The sequence below is a fragment of the Petaurus breviceps genome, unplaced genomic scaffold (genome assembly GCF_028583685.1).
Source record: "Petaurus breviceps papuanus isolate PSGF00001 unplaced genomic scaffold, PetGlider_PUasm1.0 185, whole genome shotgun sequence".
NCBI lineage: Eukaryota > Metazoa > Chordata > Mammalia > Diprotodontia > Petauridae > Petaurus > Petaurus breviceps.
In genome coordinates, this window is record NW_027185797.1 from 3,418,062 (window position 1) to 3,437,142 (window position 19,081).

A 19,081-nucleotide genomic window follows, 5' to 3' on the forward strand; every position below is an offset into this window, starting at 1 on the left:
CTATCTATCTATCTATCTATCTATCTATCTATCTATCTATCTATCCACCTATCTATCTATCTATTCATCCATCCATCCACTCATCTATCCATCTATCATCATCACCACCACCATTATCATGCCTTTCTATAAGGTTCTAGAACTTTAATTTCACCCTATTGGTTATTCACAAGATTTCTGTGAGGTAAATAGGGGAAAGTAGATGTGAATGACATTTCAAAGGTCACCTAATAAGTAAACTGCAGAGTTGGGATTAGGTTCCAGGTCTCCTGGCAACATCTGTACTTTTACTTCTCCCATGCTGTCTGGGTAGGGAAGCTTGAATTACTGCCATTACTGCCTTTAATCACTGTTGGATCTTGCACTAGAGAGTTCAAAGCTTAGTGTTTTATACAGGCAGTCAATTTACCCTAATTAAAAAAAGAAGAAAAAAGAAATTTCCTAAATCTGCAATCTTACAGATCAAGGCAAATTCCTTGCTTTTGCAGAATCAAACTCCAAGTTAATTTTGGTAAAGGGACCAAAGAAAGAAATGCATGGTTTGAAAGGCAATGTCTTCAATAGATTTTTTTTTAATATTTAGCAGATTTATCTCATTTGAAAGGGAAACTGCCTTTCTTGAACAAAGGAAATGAAAGGAGTCTAGTCAGATTGGAGTCCTTACAACTTATTCCAGAATTCAGAATGATTTTAAATATGAAAAATGAAAAAATAAAAGGCAAAGAATAGGGTGACCTGGCATAGAGGCAGGAGGATCATGTGGGGGAGAGAGAATGTGAAACTGGGAGGAGGGTGGTATTGGAAGAATTCTACTTCTTTTGCATAACTCCACGTGATTTCAAGCTAGAGATCTTTTGTTGCCATCCAAGAAGCACAGAACCCAGTTGAGCATTTCTAATAAATGCTGGTCCTGTGGCAAGCCTGGAAGCACAGGGCTTCATATTACCACTGTACTTAATTGTCTTGCTCTAAAGCAGATGGGAGCCAAACAAAAACATTTCATTTCTCCTATATTAAATTTCTAAAGTGTCCTTGTACCTCAGGCACTTACATAATGAATAGGTCATTCCAGGCCAAAATTTTTAGCATTTGTTTTCAATAACAACAGCTCTCTGATTGGGTAACAAAGCCCACTGTACCCAGATTTTAAAAATATTATGCATCATTCCTCTTGGTCTCTCACATATAAGGTCCCCCCCAAATTGGTGCAGTTTTAAGCTTGAAGAGCTTCAGCTGGACTGAGACTTTTGGGATACCCTGTGTCTTTAATCACTTTTAGAGTATTATTTGTGGTTGGTTCTTTCCCCCTAAATGAGAGAGTAATAAAATGGACAGAAATTCGGTCAGGAAGAGCACCTCTTACCCATACTGGCTTGTGACCCTTGGCAAGCCACTCCCCCTGAAAGTGCTTCAGGTAACTCTCCAAAGCTGGACTTTGTGTTATATTATATTTTTATTTATTTTGTTAAACATTTTCCAATGATATTTTAATCCAGTTGGCTACCTAGTTTGCAAGGGAGTTTGACACCTTGGTTCCAGAGGGATTTTCTGTATTAGGTAGAACAATGTTTCTCATACTTTTTGGTCTCAGGACCTCTTTATACTCTTAAAATTATTGATGATCCTTTCCCCCCCAAAGAGTTTGTTTATATTGGTTATATCTATGGATACTTATCATATTAGAAATTAAAATGTCTTAGTGTTGTTATGAAAATAGTTTTGGCCTCATGGACCCTCTGAAAGGATCTAAGACCAGACTTTAAGAACTGTTGGGGTCAAGGGTTGGACTAGATTATCTGTGAAGTCCCTTCTTAACCTGAAATTCTTTAGTTCCATGAATAAAGGCTGGACTTTGTGGAGTGAGTACCATTCTGCACTGGTGGAAGTTACCCATAAGGATATCTCTATACCTATGAAATCACAGAACTGGTAAAAAAAAAATAATTTTTTTTTTTTTTATTGGCTGTTGTCCTTCATTCTCCAAAAGGACAAAAATGACATCACTATGTTGGAGTCAAGTTACAGTGTGTCCAACTGTAGCTGATCAGACCAATGCGAAGTTCTACCACAGGATAGACACAAATAGTCCATATGAACATCTGGGGTGGATTCTCCAAATTTGTGCATCTCACTTTTCTGTCGAGCTACTGCAATTCTGCTTTCCGCAGAGAGCACAGAGCCTTCTTGGATGTGGGCACACCAGGCTGGGTGGTCCTTTGCCAAAGACTCCCATGTCACACATTCAGTTCCAAAGTTCTTCAGAAAGACCTTGAGAATGTCCTTATATCACTTCTTCTGACCACCATGTGAGTTCCTTCCTTGAGTGAGTTCTCCATAAAATAGTATTTTAGACAAGCATTATGTCTGGCATTCGAACCATGTGGCCAACCCATTGGAGTTGTGCTCTCTGCTGTAGAGTTTGAATGCTTGGCAGTTCAGGTTGAGAGAGACCCTATGTTCGATACATTATCTTGCCAGGTGATCTTCAGAATCTTCCTAAGACAATTCAAATGGAAGCAATTCAGTTTCCTGGCATGGTGTTGGCATACTGTTTAGATTTTAGGATGTATTCAAAAGCAGGGACTGCCTATTATCAAAGCTAAAAATTTTTCTTTAGTGGCAGCTGATGGCTCAGTGAATGGAGGGCTGGACCTGGAATCCAGAGAACCTGAGTTCAAACTCAACCTCAAGCCGTTACTAGCTTTGTAACACTGGGCAAGCCATCCAGACTCTATTTGCCTCAGTTTCCTTGTCTGTTGTCGTTCAGTTGTTCAGTCCTGTCCAATTCTTTGTGAGCCCACATGGGGTATTCTTGGCAAAGACACTGGCATGGTTTTCCACTTCCTTCTCTAGTGGGTTAAGCAAATAGAGATTAAGAGACTGGGTTTGATATCATCAGTCCTCTTTGAAAATGAAGGATGAACAGCAGCAACAGCAGTGGTGGCAGCAGCAGCAGCAGCAGCAGTAGTAGTAGTAGTAATAGTAGTAGCGGTAGTAGTAGTAGTAGTAGTAATAGTAGTAGTAGTAGCAGTAGTAGTAGTGGTAGTAGTAGCAGTAGTAGTGGTAGTGGTAGAAGTAGTAGTAATTAGAATTTATATAGCACTTTAAGGATTTCAAAGTGCTTTGGAAATGTCTCATTTTATGTTCACAACAGCCCTTTTATTATCCCCATTTTATAGATGTGATAACTGAGGCAGTCAGATGACTTTACCAGGGTCACACAACTAGTAAATGCCTAGTAAAAGGATTTAAACTGAGATTTTCCTAACTACAGGTCTAGCATTCTATCTCCTACAAGATGAAAACATTTTTATTTGAGGAAATGGAGTCTTAAAGCTCAGTGTTAGAGGAGAATGACAATTGGAAAGGGTGCTAGTAGACTTGTATAGATGGTTCACAGGTTGACAGCCAGGAAATGGAGCCAGGAACCACTGGCAGAGGGTACTGAAGCTCATGATTTTGAATATGAATTTGAGATAGAAAAGCCATTTTTCGATGATAGAGCTTTCTGAATAGATTGATGGGTAAGATCAAAATGACATATAAGAAAGATGATGATGTGTTTGGAATGGGAAGAGACTAGAAGTAACTTAAGAGAAGGCTTCACATTATTCTCCTACATGAACTGTTCCCCATGCAAAATATTCCCCTCCTACTTCCCTGCATTTGTAACAGACAGCTTTATTGGCTAGAATGTACAATCTCCTCATCTCAACTTTTTGGAATCTGTATCTTCCATCAAGACTCAGCCCAATGGTATCTCTTCCATGAAACCTACACTTACCTAGTTCCCCATTTCCTCCACCCAATTGTTCTGCTATTCAGTCATATCTGACTCTCCATGACCCCATTTGGGGTTTTCTTGGCAGAAATATTGGAGTGGTTTGCCATTTCTTTCTCCAACTTACTTTACAGATGAGGAAACTGAGCCCAACAAGGTGAAGTGGCTTGCCCAGGGTCACACAGATAGTAAGCATCTGAGGTCATATTTGACTTCAGGTCCTCCTGACTCCAGAACCAGTGTTCTACCTACTGTACCACCCAGCTGCACCCATCTAGGTTTTTATTTTTATTTATTTTTGCTTTTTGGAGAGCAATTGGGGTTAAGTGACTTGCCCATGGTCACAAAGCTAGTTTTTGTGTTAAGTGTCTGAGGTCGGATTTGAACTCAGGTCGTCCTGACTCCAGTGCCGGTGCTCTATTCACTGTACCACCTAGCTGCCCTGCATCTAGGTTTTTATTAACAGTAAATGTATATTAATAATAATTCAAACATATAGAGTTTTTACAAGACACTTCCTCTTGCATTATCTCTTATCTTTGTGACTTTGCACAGCTTGTCTCTCATACCCAATTGCCTCCTCACCTCTATGTCTAGTTTCCTTCAAAACTCAGCTCAAATACTGCCTTCAGAATAAGTCTTTTCTTCATCATCCCCAACTGCTAGCGTATTCCCTCTCCTTGATGTATGTGACACTGCTGACCACTCTTCCCCTAGGCCCTCTATCCCCCCTGGATTTTTGTAACACTGCTTTCTCCTCTTTCTCTTCCTATCTGTCTAATAGGTACTTCTCCATCTCCTTTGCTGACTAATCATTCATATCATGTCCCCTTGCTGCCCGTCTTCCCCAAGACTCTGTCATGAGGCTTCATCTCTCCTCTCTCTCCATAGTCTCTTTCCCATAGATTTAATTATTATCTCTATGCAAATGATACAGCTCTATATATCCAGCCCCTGCCTCTCCCCTTAGGTTTAGCCCCATAAAAACATCTTATTGGACATTTCAAACAAGAAAACCTAGAGACATCTCCAACCCAATATCTCCAAAATAGAATTCATTATCTTTTCCTCAAGACCCATCTGTCTTCTAAACGTCCCTGTCAAAGGCATCACCAATGCACCGATCTCCCAGGTGCAGAATCTCAGCATTGCTTTCCATTCTTCACTCTCCCTTAATGTAAATACTTGGCCACTTACCAAGTATCTCCATTTCTACCCTCATGTGAGGCAGCGAGGTGTCCTAGAAATAAAATGCCAGGCCTGGAGTCTGGGGGACCTGGATTCACATCCAGCCTCAGACGCCTGCTAACTGTGCGACCCTGAGAAAATTGTAACCTCCGTTTTCTCGGTTGTAAAATTGGGATGATAATAGCACCTACATCCCTGGGAGGGAATTCAACCCAGCTCAGCATCCTCCCAAGATTGATGTGAGCATCAAATGAGATAGTATTTGCAAAGTGCTCAGCACAGTGCCTGGTATCCAAGCTGCTTAATGAATGCTTGTTTTCCCTCTCCTTCCCTCCCTCCTCCCTCCTTCCTTGCTTTCCTTCCTGTCTGCTGTCGCTCTTTACTCATCCTTGTGCCTCATAAAAGCCCCTTTCCCATCTTTTAATTGGCTTCTAATCAATTCTGTGGTCATGGAAATAAGATAACAAAACTTCTCAGAACTGTGTGTAAAGTAAGAGTAGATAGGATACAGAGGAGGGCCTGAATGCATCTTTTCTTCCTTTCCTCCTTCCTCCTTTTCTCCCTTCTCCATTCTCTTCTTTCTTCCCTTCCTTGTTCCCTTACCCTTCTTTCCTTCCTTCCTTTTACCCTTCTTCATTCCCTTCTTCTGTCCCTTCCTTGCTCTCTTACCCGTCCTTCCTTCTTTCCTTCCTTTTTCCCTTCTTCATTCCTTTCTTCCTTACTCTTCCTTCCTTCTTCCTGTACCCCTCCTTCTTTTCTTCCCTTTTTCCTTCCTTCCTTTCTTCCTTCCTTCCTTTCCATTTTGTAGATCCAACTCCTTCTTTCCTCTCACATAGCCGCAACCTTAGCCCAGGTCCTCCTTGCCCCTTGCCTTGACCACCACAACAGCTTCCAAAGTGCTCTCTTGCTTCAGGTCTCTCTCCATTCCAGTCCATCCTCCACATACATGGGAAAGTGATTTTCCTTTAGAGCAGATCTGACTTTATCACTTCCCTACTCAGTAAATTCCAACAGCTCCCTGTTGCCTCTGAGATCAAATATAAAGTCTTCTGTCTGGTTTTTAAAGTTTTCCCAATTTATCTTTCCAGTCTTTTCATACCAGAGTCCTCTTCCTATAAGCTGCAGTGGCCTTTCAGTTCCTCATGCACAGTACTCCATCTCCCACCTCTGGGCCTTTCCTCTGGCCATCCCTTTTACCTAGAAAGCGTGACTTCTTTACTTCCTCTTCAGGGAATCACTTCCTTCAAGATGCAGCTCAAGAACCACCTTTGACACAGAGTCTTTTCTTTTTAAAAAAAATATTTATTTTATTTTGAATTTATGGAATAAAACAAGTATTTCTATAACAAAGTATAATTTTTTAAAAAGATTATTGCACATGAAACTGCAAATATATTATGCACAACTTGCTATTTCTTTTAAATAATATAATAAAGTTATCATGCAAATTTCTCTTTTTCTGATTCCCACCTGCTGGTAGTCCTATCCCTAATTAGCTTACGTAGAATTAAAGATTTCTTTTGTATTAATTACATATGCATTTATCCTGCCTAGACATATTGTTTCACCCAATGAAATATAAGCTCTTTGACAATAAGGATATTTTTTCATTCCTCACATTTGTATCCTCAGCACCCAAAACCTGGCAAATGGTAGATCCTTTATAAATGGTTGTTGATTGATTGTTTTTACAGATGGGGAAACTGAAATTCAGAGATGTTAAATGACTTGTGTAAAATAACACAAGTAGCCAAGCAAGTGGGAAGTGGCTAGGCCAGGAAACCAGGTCCTTTGATTCCAAATTCAGTCCTTCAGTGCTAGAACTCAGCCCAAGTTCAGGAAAAATGCCCCCCCAAATCCTGAGAAGCAAAAAATAGGTGACAAAATCCATGCATAAAAACCCATGCACTTTTTTAAAATCTTCTTTTAAATTTTTTTATTTATTTTATTTTTAATTTAGAGAATAAAACAAGCATTTCTGTAATATGGCATAATTTCTTTTTGCTTTCTGGAGGGGAGAATGCAGTGCAATTGGGGTTAAGTGACTTGCCCAAGGCCACACTGCTAGTAAGTGTTAAGTATCTGAGGTCATATTTGAACTCAGGTCCTCCTGACTCCAGGGCTGGTACTCTATTCACTGCACCACCTAGCTGCCCCAACATAGCATATTTTTAAAAAATAATTGCACTTATGAGAGAACACAGTCAGGCCTTTCTTTGTACCCAATACTTTACTTACAATTCTAACAAGTTTTGCTATCTTATTTCCATGACCACAGAATTAATAAGAAGCCAATTAAAAGATGGGAAAGGGGCTTTGACAAGGGATAATGATGAGTAAAAAGTGACAACTGACTGCAAGGGAGGGGATAGAAAACATTTTTTAAAAACACACAAGAACTAGAGGAAATGTACACAGCCTAACGTCATTTCCCATAGGGGCAAACAGTCCTAAGTTTCTCAAAAGGTCATGGGTACAACACTGTATAATAGGACAGAATGATAATTGACACTCATAATGATTAACTTAAGTCATCAAGAAAAGGCTAAATGATGTTCAAAATATTCTGTTTGACTGGGCAAGGAAGCATGTAAATATCTTTTAGAAAGATATCCACCAAAAAAAAACTTTGTTAAAAAGCTTTGGTGCTTGAAGGGACAAATTTTTAGTGATCTGGAAAATTCAACTCTCCAGAAAACTCAGCATGCCAGGTATACCCAAGGCTGCCAACATTAATTGAGTGTAATCACACTGTCTGTTCTCAAATTTTGTTGTTCTTAATTATCTGTCTAGATATAGTATCTCCCCTCTCCTTTAGAATGTAAGCTCCTATCCATCTGGAAGAATAAAAGATCCAGAATATCAAGGGATTTAATGAAAAGAAATGCAAAGAAGATTTCCTAGCTGTATCAGACCTTAAATTGTATTATAAAGCAAAAAAACTACTTGGTACTAGCTAAGAAATAAAGTGGTGGATCAGTGGAATAGATTAGGTATACAAGGCACAATAGTCAATAACTATAGTAATGTACTGTTTGATAAATCCAAAGACTCCAGCTTCTGGGATAAGAGCTCACTATTTAACAAAAACTGCTAGGAAAACTGGAAAATATTATGGCAAAAACTAGGCATGGACCAATATCTTACACCCCATGCCAAGATAAAGTCAAAATGGGTACATGATTTAGAAGTAAAGACTGATACCATTAGCAAACTAGGAGAGTAAGGAATAGTTTACCTGTCAGATTTATGGAGGGAAGAATTTATGACCAAACAAGAGACAGAGAACATTATGAAATGCAAAATGGATAACTTTTATTACATTTAATTGAAAAGTTTTTGCACAAACAAAGCCAATGCAACCAAGATTAGAAGGGAAGCAGAATGCTAGGAAACAATTTTTACAGCCAGTGTCTCTGATAAAAGCCTCATTTCTAAAATATATAGAGAATTAAGTTGAATTTATAAGAATACAAGACATTCCCCAATTGATAAATGGTCAAAGGATATGAACAGGCAGTTTTCAGAGCAAGAAATGAAAGCTATCTGTAGTCATATGAAAAAATGTTCTAAATAACTATTGACTGAAGAAATGCAAATCAAAACAATTCCGAGGTACTACATCACACCTATCATATTGGCTGACATGACAAAACAGGAAAATGATAAATGTTGGCAAAGATGTGGGAAAATTGGAATGCTGATGCGTTGTTGGTGGAGTTGTGAACTGATCCAACCATTCTGGAGAGCAATTTGGAGCTATGCCCAAAGGACTATAAAACTGTGCATACCCTTTGACCCAGCCTTATCACTTCTAGATCTATATCCCAAAGAGATTATTTGGAGTTTTCTTGGCAGAGACACTGGAGTGGTTTGCCATTTCCTCCTCCTGTTCATTTTACAGATGAGGCAACTAAGGCAAACAGGGTTAAATGACTTGCCCAGGATCACGTAGCTAGTAAGTGTCTGTGGCTGGATTTGAACTCAGGAGGATGAGTCTCCTTGACTTTTTCCTCTGTGCCACCTACCTACCCTCCTAATTAAATTACCATGCTTCTAACTCAAGCCTTGATTGATTCCACCTCCCCCATCCTCCTGTTCCCTCTGTTTGGAGGGCTGGATGGCAGAATACCAATCTCTCTTCAATGTCTTCCTTTATTGAAGGCAGAAACTGGACTCTCAGATCATTTCACTTTGAATCTGCTGCCCTATGTGATTTCAACTTCATGGAACAAGATGCCTCCACTCCAGGTTCTCCCTGAGATCTGGTTCCCACCCCACACCCAAATGCCCCCCTCTACTTTCCTGCCTTTTGTTATGTGTCTCCCCTTTAGATTATAAACTTATTGAGTACAGGAACTGTCTTTTTTTTTTATTAATCATGTTCCCTGGTGTCTAGCTCAGTACCTGGAACATGGTAGTCACGTTAATAAATGTTGATTGGATTATATTGGGTCTTTTCTGACAATTAACTTCTCCCTTGTGTTTCACACATTGCTTTATTTTGCAATTCTCTACTGCATTAGGTGGTACAGTGAATAGAGAACTCCAGGCCTCGAGTCAGGAAGACCTGAGTTTAAATCCAACCTCAAAAAACTAGAGTCATTTAACCCTATTTGCCTCAGTTTCCTCATCTGTAAAATGAACTACAGAAGAAAATGGCAAACGACTCCAGTATTTTTGCCAAGAAAACCCTAAATGGGACCATAAAGAGTCAGACATGACTGAAACAACTTAACAACAACAAAAAATATGTACATCACGTAATATTGTGCTTGCATCCTATTCCACTATTAGACTGCATACTCAATCTGGTAGGGACCACATCTTATGTACCCTACCCCCCACCCAATGTCTGTCATGCTATTCTTTTTTTAACATGCACTATTTCATTTTTCCCCAATTACATGTTAAAACAATTTAACTTTTTAAAAAAAAATTTTAATTCTAAATTCTATTCCTTCCTCTCTCCTTGCCCTCCGATCAAGATGGTAAGCAATCAGATATAGGTTATACATGTGCAGTCATGTAAAACATTTCCATAGCAAGGCATTCTTTTGATAAGTATTTGTTCAATTGATTTGTTATATTAATTTTCATGCATCCTTCCTAAATATTGCTAAACCGAATATTTAACGTGGCTTGATAAAAAGATCCAAAAGGAACTTTAAAAATCACCCCAATAACTCATTCCATATCAGTCCTTTTCTTTTGTTAGTGGTGTTTTCCAAATCTTTTTATTGATACCTTTGGAATGTCACATTCATTTCCAAAGATGTCACTCCCCATTCTCTAGCTAGTGAGTATCCCTTACAATAAAGATTTTAAGAGAGGAGAAAAACAGTGCAGCAAAATTAAAGAGAACAGCCCCTTGGTCTGAAAGCATGTGCTGTGTTCCACACCCATAACCCCCCAAACCAGGTTCTGTTCAAAGCCCAGCAGGCTCACTGAGACTACCTGGCAAAGTTATTCTTTGGATTCTGAGCACATAACATGATGCTAGCTGAGTTCCATTGAATTGTTGCTCTTACAAATTTTAAAAACTAGATTCTCTCTAGAGGAGCCAGAGTCCCAGAGTCACCCCTCTGCATGACCTTGAGTAAGTCCCTTCATCTCTATGGGCCTCAGTTTCCTCATCTGTAAAATAAGGGGTTTTCCTCAGTGATCTCTAAGCTCCCTTTTAACCTATGATCTTAACCTTCTGTAGTCTTAGTAGCCACTGGTTCTTAGGGTCATTCAGTCAATAGTAGTTGGACTATCAGCAAGCAGTAGTTTGTTTGGCTGGCAAACTCAGGTTTTAAGGTGCCTTCAGGGGCTTGGCCAATCTTCATCCAGCCGATGGAACTGCACTTTCTAACTCAATCAAGGCAGGTAGAGGGCTCAGTGGGTAGAGTGCCAGATCTGGAGTCAGGAAGCCCTGAGTTCAAATTTGACTCCAGACACTTAATAGCTATGTCACCCTGGGCAAGTCACTTAACCTCTGTTTGCCTTAATTCACTGAAAAAGGAAATGGAAAACCACTCCAATATCTCTGCCTAGAAAACATGAGGAGTTGGTCACAACTGAACAACAATTCAATCAAAGAGAACTTTTTTTCTTGCATTTCACAAGGGAATTCTTGGTACAAATAATTCTTTATAATTAAATAGCTCATTGTGCATCCTTTATTTTCTGTGATACCATCCTGGGCTACCTAGGTTGTTCAGAGATCCACTTATCCATGTACATGTTAGATCTCTGAGTAGATCATAAGGTCCTCAAGGGCACAGACTGTTGTATTTTGTCTTTCTATCTCCAGTGCCTGACACGCACTAAACTCCTAATAATAACCACTTGTTGAAGGATCACTATTATTTTACTTGATCATGGTCATGTTGCCACCATGTCATATACTGTCCGGAGCAAAATGAGTGTTAAGGTCAGTCACCTTTGGAAAAGAAGAAACATGATATTCACACGAGATCATTTTTTCACCTTTTTCTTTTGTGTCTCATTCTGTTCAATCCCATGGCAACCACAATTTGCTGGAGGAAAGAGGAGGCAAGGCTAACATGCTATGGTTATTAAAAAAAAAAAAACAGCCCAAAACCAGTTTAATCCAGAAAAGAAGGGTGGGACAATTATCTGCAGTTTACCCATCCCTCCTGTTGTAATGTGTTTGCACTTACAGCCTCAGTGTTTACTCCCAACCTTTGAGACCATTAACTGTAATGAATAATCTATAATAAAGTATTCTTCTGCTTTGCCTTTGGCTCTGGGATTCTGATGGCCTATGGCTGAGCCAATAGGATCTCTGATTTATTCTGCCCAGTCAAAGGAAGACTCTTTACCCAAGGTGGGTCCTCCCTCAGATTTTGTTGATTAATCCCTTGAGGCCAGGAAACCAACAATCTTCCCCCCCCCCCCCCCCAAAAAAAATGCCCTGCTAACCACGAGCACCTGACTCACTTGTTTTCTGACTCACCCAAGGAACAAGGGACCACTAAGATTCCAGAAGCCTAACATACATCAAAGGTTAAGAAGGTACCATAAGTGATCACTTAGTACAAATCCCTCATTTTATAGACTAATAAATGGGTACAGAGGAAGGGAAATGACTTACCCAAAGTCACCCAGGTAGTGACTACAGGATTCCAAGCTGGCTCCTCTGACAGCAAATCTGGTGTTTTAAATTTGTGGTGGCAGCAATTCAATTTAGCTGGCATTGGGTCAGGTGCTGAGGACACAAAGAATGAAAGAGGGGCACAGTCCTCACCCCCAAAGAGAAGGGGTACCTGGTGCCACTTTCTGAAGCAGGATCCAAACTTAGGTTTCCTGTTTTGTTCTCATGTTTGTATTCCCAGAGCCTGGCATGATGCTTTATACCCAGGGAATGCTCAAGAAATTTAAAACAAATGGATTGAATTGAATTCTGGCTCCCAAGCCTTTGAATGCTACTAGAAGAAGCTAGGAAACCATGCTGCCTGACTCAACTTTAAATTCATGCTGCCGCCCTCCACTGGAGCCTCACCAGCTTCATAGCAGTCTTACTTACTCTTTGATTGACTCCCTATCACCATCTCCATAAGCAGCTGTTCCAAACCTCATCTCTTCTGGAGCAGATGACCTTGTTCTCCAAGACTGAGATCATCCTTCTTCAGCTCTCTCATACCCCCAAACCTCTCTATGTCTTTGCCTCTTCTCTTCTGCTCCAGTCTTAGAGGATCAGGCAAACTTATTCTTGCCTGAGATCATAGGGTCACAGATTTTGAGCTGGAAAGGGCCTTTTATCCATCCTTTCTAGGAACTTTCTGCTTGGATGCTGTGTCTTCTCCATCTCCCCACCCACTACCAGCTCTCTTTTTCAGCTCTCCACATCTATTGGCTTTATCCCAAATGTCGACAAACATGGCCAGATCTCCCACATCCTAAAATTTCAAAGTCTTCTTTTGACCTTGGCCACCCATCAATGTCTCTGCCATCTTTCTCTGATAAGTTTCTAGAAAGTAGTTTCCATTGGCTGCTTCTTCCTCCTCACGGCTTATTCACTTTTCGACCCTTTCCCACCTGTCTTTCAGTTCCACCTCTCTACTCAAGTTGCTATCTCCAAGGTTACCAGAGACTTCTTAATGGTTCGGCCCCATGGCTTTTTCTTAGGCTTAATCCTCCATGACATTTCTGCAGCATTTAACTCTGCTGACGCTACCACTTTCCCCTCCTAAGTACATTTTCCTTCCTTAGATTCTGTGACACTGCTCTCTCCCTTAGTCTCCTCCCACCTATCAGACCATTCCTTCTCTTTGAGGGAGGACCCATCTTGGGTAAAGGCTACTTCATCATACTTCTCCCACCCCACAAGTATATGAAGATCTGATATAGGACCATAGATTTTAGAGCTGGAAGGGACCCTAACTCATCATCTACTCCTTTGCCTCATTTAACAGATGAGGAAACTGAGGGACAGATTTACAAAGTGATTTAACCAAATCTAGTTAAAGCAGAGTCAAGGTTTGAACCCAGATCCCAGACTCTATTTCCCTCTCATTTTCCTGACCTTTTCACTCTCCGTGGTGATCTCATTTGCTCTCCTGGGTTCAATTTTCAGTCCTATACAGATGATTCCTAAATCTATACGTCTGACCCTAGTGTCTTGCCTGAAATCCAGGAACACATTTCCTGCTATTTGTTGAAAAGTCTCTGCCTGGACCAGGCAGTATTTTGATCTCTACATGTCCCAAACCATATGCACCATCTTTTCCCTTAAACTCCCCCAGTTTTTTGTTTCTGTTGATACCATCACCATCTTCACCAACCCAAGTTGGAAGCATCAGACTCATCTTTTAATATTCCCCCTCCCTCATTCCCAGGTTCAACTTGTCATTAAATCCTGTTGATTCCAAATTCCACAATATCCCTTGAACAGCAGCTTTTGCTACCCACACTACCCACCTCAGGAGTCATGTCTCTTTCCACATTTCAGCAACATGCAGGACAGACCCAGCTACATAGAATTCCTTTCTCTACCCCAGTGCCTCAAATGCAGTAGGCACGTAATAAATGCTCATTGAATTGAGATGAGTTGGATATTAGGTGGGATCTATTTGGTAGCAAACAGGCAGACAGCACCAGGGGCCAATTAAGAAATCAGAAACAGGAAGGCTGTGTGTCTGGTGTCCCACGGTGCCTCCTTGGATTAGGTGATTAGCTCCCCTCGTCTATTGTGAAAGAAGCACAGGTTTCACCAAAGTGTCGGGGAGTGGAGCTGTCTATTGCTACCCTAATGGGAGATGTGTCTAGCGCCTGTTTATGGCATTTTCAGTGCATATTTGTGTAATTACTGTGTGGTTTCAATCATGTCACCTGTGTTCAAAACTCTTTGCTGTTTTCTTAAAAAGGATTAAACCTCTAAATACCAAATGGCTAAGAATTTAGAGCTCTGAGCTCTGACAGAGACTAATCCCATTCAATTTTGAGTTGAGAAGCATTTATTAAGCCCTACTGTGTGAGACAGAGGCAACTAGGTGGTTCAGTGGATAATGATGGCATGCCATGGCCCACGGGTTCACGAAGAGTGGGCCACAACTGAACAACAGTGCACAAGGCACCATGCTTGACCCTGGAGATACAAAGACAGAAATGAAACACAATCCCTGCCTGCAAGGGAGCTTTCATTTCCCATTTATCGCAGGATACAGATGAAGAAACCAATGTGCAAATACATGCTCTTTTGGAGAGGGTGAGGCACAGTGGCCTTGACTCTGGGGAGGAGGCCTGCCTCATATGATTTCACCTCCCTGGACTCAGTGGTCATCTGGGATCCATTCTAGATGGAGGATGGATCACTTGGAGAGTCATAGATCTAAAACTGTGAGGAATCTTAGAAGCCGCTGAGCACAGCCCCTTCATTTTATGGGGGAGGAAAATGGAGTACAGAGAGATTAAGCTGCTTGCCCAGAGCCACACAGCTAGTGAGTATCTGAGGCTGCATTTGAACTCAGGTCTTCCTGGCTCCAAGCCCATCGCTCTACGTACCACCCCATGCTGCCTCTCTGTTCTTTCCATGAGCTGAGCCTTAAAGGAGGCTAGAGATTCTATAATACAGGTAAGAAGGGAGAGCATCCCAGGAAGGAAGAACAATTGTACAAATGCTTGAAGGTCAGAGATGGGATGCTGAGTTTAGGGAAGGCAAGGAGGCCAGGTTGGCTGGAATAGCCTCCCTCCCAGCAGTTCATATCAGTTCACTGGAAAAGGTACTTTATTCTTGTGTCCTAAAGCATTCATTAGCAGCCACCAAGAGGTACACATAATTATTGCTTTGCTCCCCAACTTGATTGTTAATGAAGTGGAGAAGGATCCTCCTAACACCCATACCTCCACACAAATTCAATCTTTAGAATCCCCAGGAAGTTAATAGGAACCGAGCTTCTGAGCTGCTTTTCCCCTATGGCTAAAAGAAACCCCATGCTTTATTGGCCTCATACAGTTAAGTAAGATCCAGAGGGCCCAAGGCAATCAATCCAGAGGCAAATGAAAACCCAGGAGATCTCAGGCATGAGGCAGGAACAGACAGCAGGAGGGAAAGAGAAACTGCTGAGGACATTGGCTCAGGGTGCCGGCCCCCAGATCTCACTCCCACTAATTCAGCTTCCAGCACCAAGGCACCCACCTTTCTGGAAAGAACAACTCAGTGAGACTGTGTTTGTTGCAGGAGAAACAAAAGCCACCCAATGCATGCCTGCCAGCCAGACCAAGAAATAAAATACATTGAACTAGGCTGGGCTTGTCTGGAGCTGGGACAGAAAGTTTCCAGAGAGGCCCCCAGGGATAAAGGACAACAACTACAGAATAAAAAAATCATGCCGAAAGACAAACAGCTTGTGTTATAGAGGGCAGCTGGCGGCCGATCTGACTCCTTTCTTGTAGGTACCATTGTGGGTGTTTTTTAACTGTCCTTTTAGACAATCAAGGAAATGCTAGCTATGGTCCTACTAGGCATGCTGCATTTATGCTGCTCTGGGAAGGCTCAGTGAACGGAATAAAGATAATAGGATCATAGGGGTAAGCTGAAAGGGAAGTTAGAGAGGCATCCAGGCCAAATCTCTCATTTAGTGATGAATTGATGCCCAGGTTAAGCCACTTACCTAGGGCCACACAGCTAGGGCATGTCTGAGGTGGAATGGGAACTCAGGTCTTCTAACTTGAAGTCAGTGCACTATGCATTACACAGCACTCCCCCTCATGGAGGGATGAGTGTGTTTTTACCCTCACAAATCTAACTGTAGAATGGGGCTGTTTATAGCTGTGTGGAAGGGGATCATCTCTCATTTATTCCTATCACTTCCAATTTGGAAGTGGACTTCTCTGCATGCAAGCTATGTTACAAACACACACATGCACACATATATACATGCACTCACACACATACATGTACACATGCATACCTACATATTCTTTCTGGAAAGAACAACTCAGTGAGACTGTGTTTGTTGCAGGAGAAACAAAAGCCACCCAATGCATGCCTGCCAGCCAGACCATTCTTAGCCTCTCTCTGCCTCAATTTCCTCATCTGTGAAATGGGGAGGATCAAGTCAGATACTATTTGTAAAGTGCTTTGCTAGCCTTAAAATACTATAAATACTAACTGTTAATATTGTTCTAAATGACAGCTTTGTACTTGATAAGGCATCTGCCAAAGAAAGGAATGAAAGGCATAAATTCTTGAGAATCTATAATAGTTTCTGGAAAATTCCAGTGACAGTACGATTTGAGACCTTGAATTATCTAGATAATTTTCTCAGCTTTACTCTTCACATCTCCAGATTGGAATCAATATCCTCAGCTGAGCTTTTCTCAGAGAACAGGATCCCTGGGTTGATGGCAGATTAAAAAAAAAACAAACATACTCAACAATTTTTTAGGTAGGAAAAAAATGTCATATTTAAACCTGATCCGAGTGAAGCAAGCGTGCCAGACCAGAGAACCAAGAGGGTATGGAGGATTGATTCTCCTTAGCAACACACTGGTCAATTAATGGAATTCTCTGGATCCCCAAAGAGCATTCTGGAAAATGAAGGACACCTCTGTGTCAGCTCACTTAGAATCATAGGATTTAGGCCTGGAAGGAACTCTTAGAGATCCTACCTCATTTTCTGTATGAGGAATTTGAGGCCTAGACATCTCTCATATCTGACCCCTTCTTTCCATCTACCTGACTACCAAACTAATGCAGACCTTCATCACCTTTTTCTGTACCACTTGAGTAGCTTCTCAATTAGGCTCCCAGCCTTACGTCTCTCCTTTAACTAATGCGTTCTCCACAGACCTGCTAAAGTCACTTTCCTAAAGCATGGCTCTGATTGTGTTACTCCCCTACTCAAAAATCTCCAGTGGGTCCCTAATACCTACAGTATTTACAATATAATATCATTATCTGATCTCATTACAGATGAGATTCAAACAATGAGAGTTCCAACCTTAAAAATCTATTTCAAACAAGGTTTACTAGCAGCTTGATGACTTTGTGGAACAGCAAAATGCCAGACATTCCATTGGAATGTCGACTGGGATTTGAAGGTCATAAAAATACTGAAAGAAGAGGATAGAGAGGCAGCCTCAATGACAGGAAGACCTGGGTTCAGGTCCTGGCTGGATTATATATCCCCTGTGTGAACCTGAGCACATCTTATTGTCTATAAAACTTTGAAGATATAAAGCATGGGTTAATCTGCATTGATAAAGGAATTTTCCTCAACCAGAAAACTTTTTCCATTGAATTAGGGTTCAATTATCAAATGAATAGGGTAACATTTAATTAAATGAGGCATGGAAATAAACAAGGGCTGATTAATGAGTGGTCTCTTTTTAATAATGAACTTATGGTCAATTAGTATATTTGGCGACATTCACTGAATTTTGAATGAAAATGAACTCCTTTAAGCAGATTTCATCCTCGGTGAATTTATGGGATCAAATTATAATAATGTCCAAAAAAATCACTGGGGCTTTTTTATTATAGTATTCTTATATTCCCTCATTATCACCCAACAGAAAAGCTTACACAGCCTCAGCTTCTTCTTCCAGGAGTAATTGTAGGGAGACAAGTGGTCTAAAGGAAGTTCTCTATTGGGTCAACACACCTGGGTTCCATTCCCAGCTTAGCTGCACGCATGATCCCAAGCAAGTATCCCTAGTGATGTCAGCTTCCTCCTCTGTGAAATGGGAAGTTTTGAACAGTTTCTCTTCAGGAATATTCTTCTAGACCTAAACTTCTTTGATTTCCCACCTTTCATGGCCTTCCAGCTCTGGACAGGCATTTCAGATATATTGTTTCTCACTAGAAAAGGAAGGTAGGCACAGGTCAGAGAATACAAGAGACTCTTCAGCCCAAAAGAAGCTATTTCCTTATCAAATACAGTATAGAACGCATGGGAAAGAAAGGGGTTAGATGGTTAACGCGGATGCCATTTTTGGACATGCAATACTGCATAGGCATTTAAAGTTTTCGATTTTGAGCTAGAAGGGACCTTAAAGGCCATAGAGTCAAACCCTCTTACTTTACCAATGATAAAACTGAAGCCCAGGGAAGTGAAGTGAAGCAGTTTGCCCAGGGTCACACAGCTAGTAAATGTGTGAGGCAGGATTCAAACCCAGATCTTTGACTCTAAGAACAAGATCTTGATACATTACACCTCCATTGTTCTCATGAGATCATAGATCTAGTCCTGGAAGGGGTCCCAGAAGCTGTCTACTCCAAACTACTCCATTTACAGAGAAGGAAACTCAAGTCTAGGTAAGGGAATTGACTTGCCAAAGGTCACACAGACATTAGGGATTAGAGGCAGAATCTTGGCCTACTTCCGATTTTTTGTCTCTAACTATCGATTTGCTTTTATTTATTCTTTATGTGCTTCTATTTGCCCTCATTAGCTTTCTTCAAATGTAAGCTCTTTGAGAGTAGGGATGTTTTCAGTCTCTGTATTCATATAGCAGGCACCTTATGTAGCGCTGGGCACATAGCGTGATTGATTGGTTTTTTTCCTGTGGTTGCAATGTTACATGGCAGAAACTATACTGTGTGCCCTCTATTCATTATTCTGAGTGCTTTTCTTTCCTTCTGCCTGCTAAATCAAACAG

The 19,081-nt window shown here is 40.9% G+C and overlaps 1 protein-coding gene and 1 long non-coding RNA gene across 2 annotated transcripts in view; both read right to left on the bottom strand.

Annotated features, from left to right (window-relative positions):
- The window catches only part of CDCP1 (CUB domain containing protein 1), a 562,995-nt gene that overhangs the window by 329,668 nt on the left and 214,246 nt on the right, over positions 1-19,081 (bottom strand). The gene's annotated exons all lie outside the window — the stretch shown is intronic.
- LOC138161435 (uncharacterized) overlaps positions 17,795-19,081 on the bottom strand; it is a 30,741-nt gene continuing 29,454 nt past the window's right edge. Inside the window, exon 3 of the long non-coding RNA XR_011168356.1 lies at positions 17,795-18,281. This is a non-coding gene — a long non-coding RNA (uncharacterized lncRNA). The remainder of the gene's footprint in view (positions 18,282-19,081) is intronic.